The sequence below is a fragment of the Frankliniella occidentalis genome, unplaced genomic scaffold (genome assembly GCF_000697945.3).
Source record: "Frankliniella occidentalis isolate FOCC.00 unplaced genomic scaffold, Focc_3.1 Scaffold40, whole genome shotgun sequence".
NCBI classification, from domain to species: domain Eukaryota; kingdom Metazoa; phylum Arthropoda; class Insecta; order Thysanoptera; family Thripidae; genus Frankliniella; species Frankliniella occidentalis.
Window position 1 is genome coordinate 632,050 of NW_026267170.1, and position 3,754 is coordinate 635,803.

A 3,754-nucleotide genomic window follows, 5' to 3' on the forward strand; every position below is an offset into this window, starting at 1 on the left:
CTCCTGGACCCCCTCTTGGCCCCCTCCTGGGCCCCTCCTGGACCCATCCTGGACCCCTCCTGGATCCCTTTCTGGTTACCTTCCTGGACTTTTGAACCCCCCCTCCCTGCGGTGCTATGGTCTCGGTGACACCACGGCGAAGAACAGCGGTGGCGCCTCCAGGGCGAGGAGGCCTCTCTGTAGTGTGAATAATGAGGCCCCTCCGGTCACCATAGTCGCGCTCGCGCCTATGACGGACGCCTTTTCGGATGTCGACGTCCTCCCGCCCGCCCTGCCCGCCCCAGCCCCCTCGAGGGGCACGCGCGCTGCGCAGCTGGGCGCGCAGGACGCGGGGGGGCTCGCCAAGTAATTAGAATCCCAGTGGGATGCGCGCCGCCCGGCCCCGCCGCTCTTTGGGCGGGGGCGGCTGGCGGCCCGGGCTGCCGATATATATGTACAATAACGTTCTCTCTCTCCGTCCCTGTCCCACCCACTGGCGCAGGCGAGGCGCCCGGATGAATGACTTTACACAATTACGGCTCGCGGCGGAGCGCTGCTCGCGCGCACTTTATTAGTTTCGCCGCCGCGAGACTTCCTAGAAAGAGTCGCGGGAGTCGGGATCAGACTGCGCCCATCGCTGCGCGAGCCCACACAAAGTCACAGCCGCGTTGAGTGGCGTCGAGTGTAGCAAGTTGAAATCCCAGCAGTCTGTACCCTGACCCTGAGTTTTGGTTTTTGATGGGCATTATTTTTGGTTGCATGCGGCTAGGTGCTAAGTTATTAGGATAGCTTGATTTAAAATCAATTTCAAATTGAAGATATCCCGTTTATAACCTTTTTAGGCTAGCAGTTTACGAGCTATGCTCACCCTGCACACCAGAAAAATCTCCCAAAAAGTTAACTTTGCCTGCCCTTGTTATCTGTTCAGTTTCGGGAGACTACGATTATTGTTCGCTTGTTGGTGGCACTCTGTCGGCCCCCGGTCCCAACCTTGTTGCGTGTGGCGCTGGCCTCGACAGAGGGGGGGAGAGGGGGAGGGGGTGAGGCTTGCGTGATCCTGGACGCGGGGCCAGGAGCCGGCGTGAGCGACGACGTGGACTCGACTTGAATGGACTCGAACCACGACGTTGAAAGGAATATATCGGAGGCGGCCCGGTCCAGAGTATGGCCCCCGCCCCGCGGGGCAGCTGGACCTTGGCAGGTCTCTGTCTCTCTCTCTCTGTCTCTGTCTCTCTGTCTCTGTCTCTCTGTCTCTTTGTCTCTCTCTCTTTCTCCCTGTCCCCTTTGCTCTCGCCATACGCCACGCAAAGTCATTCCATTCATGGGTGCCCGCTGCTGCACTGACCACTACGTATCTTTGTTTCCGCCGCCGCTCGCCGCTCCCCCTGCCACGCCCATTCATTGTCTCCGTCTCTCTCTCTTTCTCTCTCTCTCTCTCTCCCTCTCTCCCTCTCTCTCTCCCTCTCTCTCTCCCTCTCTCCTTTGAACGGTTCGAGTGGTCAGAGGGCTGCCGCCGCTAGGGTGCCCTCGAGTGCGACAGAGACAAGCGTGGCGGAGGGCCCAACGACGCTCATTCACGTGCTTGCAATGGGCCATCGCCGTACCGCCAACAGTACGGAACTTCCTTATGGGTCCGATCACGTGCTTCTTACCTTTTATTTTACTTGATGTCGGGACCACAGCGTTGGATTGGGCCTCAAGCACGGCGATGACGACCAGCCCCGCGTGAAGCAGAACGTGACGCTGACACACCCAGAAAACCGTTTCTTTGAATTAAAGAAATTTTATTTAATTCAACGAAAATTTCGTGCCAGAAACCAAAGAAATCTTTTTCGTTCATGTGACGAAAAAATTTCTTTCACTCAACGAAAGTTTTGTCAGATTGAACAAATTTTCGTTGAGATAAAGAAATTTTTCTTCAAATCAACGAAAATATCGTCAGTTCGTGATTTCGTTACGGTCTTCTGGGTACAGGCTACGGCAACGATCTGCACGTAGTTTTGAAGTTTGGGCCGGGTTAGGCTCATGCCAGAAGTTTGAAGTTGAAGTGAAGTTACGGCAAATCACCCGCGATGACACAGCTCTATCCCTGTCCAGCAGAACGTCTTGACCCTGTCTGCGCTTCCGGCCGCGACTCTGCCTCCCATGTCCTCTTTCCTCTTCCTTTCCGCCGCGCGCGCCCTGTCCTGTTTCCGCCGCACGTGAAGCCCCTCTTACGACGGAGAACGAGGAAAAAGGCGTACCGGATCGCCGCGGCTCCGCGCTCAAAGGAGAGACAATATTGTCCGAAGGAGGAGGACATCGTCCAGCCTTCGTGTGTATGTGTGTGTGTGTGTGTGTGTGTGTGTGTAGGTCAGGTGACAGACCCGCCCCGCTTCCGGGCAAACTCCGCGTGGTGGCGTGAGTCATGCCTAAGTACGCCGGTCCCGCGCGTTAACGAGCCCCCCACCCCGCTCCAACCCCGCACGCACGAGGGCGCCCGAGGCGGTTTCCCGCGCTCGCGCCGGGGCTCGGACAGCGCGCGCCTGATGCCCTAGCCACGCCCCGCCACGCCCAAGATCCCCACCATCAACGTCGTTCGCGCTGCTTTGCGCGATTTTTATACACTGCGTGCGCAACGCTTTTACACCCTCTTGGGTATTGAATGAAGAATGCATGTATGTATTAGTGACCGATTGTATGACTTATTTGGTCCATATGCCATCGTAATTGACTTTTCGGGTACCCTTACTTCGTTTGAAATCGAAATAAGGGCCTTCATTCAATCAGGTAATCAAACTGTTGGCCGCGAGGGAGTGAGCCTATATCTGCCCGACTTGTACTGTCATTTACTGCAGCGGTAAGTGTCGTAAATCGAACAAGCAACGATCTAGGATGACGAGCGGCTGTTTGCGTGTTTCGACTTCTACTTTATATCTAGTCTGCGCAAACATGTCTTCGATAATTTAGAATCGTTCTGTCTCATACTGGTATTTTTTCGGTTTTCGTTTGAGTGCCTGACATGCTCTTCGTAATTGAACAGCCCTACAAGGACGTAATTAGAAAAGCTGCCCATTCACCAAGTACATTCCATCAAAGTGGAGACTGAAATTATAAATCCGCAGATAAGTCGATATAGCTTTGAATATTTCTTCCGAATTTTATTTTTGTACAGCACCGACAATCGGTTCTCGTGCCGACTCAGTCCTGGTCGCGGGGAGTGGCGGGGAGAGGCAACTGCTGAACACGGGGGACACGGGGGGTCCGCTCTGCCCGGGCTCTGCCCGTAGTGCCATCCTTCCCCCTTCACCTCCCTGTCCCTGGCCCCCCTGGGTCCCCCGGGTCCCCCCCACCTGCCCAGGCGAGGCGGGCCCGGGCGGGCCCCGCTGAGCTTGCTGCCAGCCTCGCCTGGCCGCCTGGATGCTGCGCGATGCTGCGGCGGGCTGAGTCCTGAGTCCTGGCCGTAGCAGCCCGGCCGTGCGGACGGGTGTCGCTCCGAGTGTATCTGTGTGAGCTGCGCCTCACGTGATTCCCCGTGTGTTTTGTGTGTGTTTCTGTGCGTTTTTCCGTGTCGCGGTCATGTTTGTGCGACGCGCGAGTGACGCGTGAGTGACACGGGAGTGTCGAAGAGAGGACGCCGTCCAGGACGTCGTCTGCTGCTTTTGCGTCGCCACGTCGCCGCGCGGGCAGAAGAGTGAGAGCAGCGCAGGACGGACAGGTAGGGATTATTCGCAAGTGTTTTGTGTTGCGTGTTTGTGTTGATTCGTGTTTGCGTAGGGGTGCTTGCTGTGGGGAA

At 56.6% G+C, this 3,754-nt stretch overlaps 1 protein-coding gene and 1 long non-coding RNA gene across 2 annotated transcripts in view; both read left to right on the top strand.

Moving 5' to 3' along the window:
- The window catches only part of LOC127749218 (uncharacterized), a 132,821-nt gene that overhangs the window by 88,463 nt on the left and 40,604 nt on the right, over positions 1 to 3,754 (top strand). The window lies entirely within an intron of this gene.
- Positions 3,338 to 3,754, top strand: part of LOC113209247 (protein sister of odd and bowel-like) — an 8,184-nt gene continuing 7,767 nt past the window's right edge. Inside the window, exon 1 of the mRNA XM_026426670.2 lies at positions 3,338 to 3,676. The gene's annotated coding sequence lies outside the window, so the exon portion shown is untranslated. The remainder of the gene's footprint in view (positions 3,677 to 3,754) is intronic.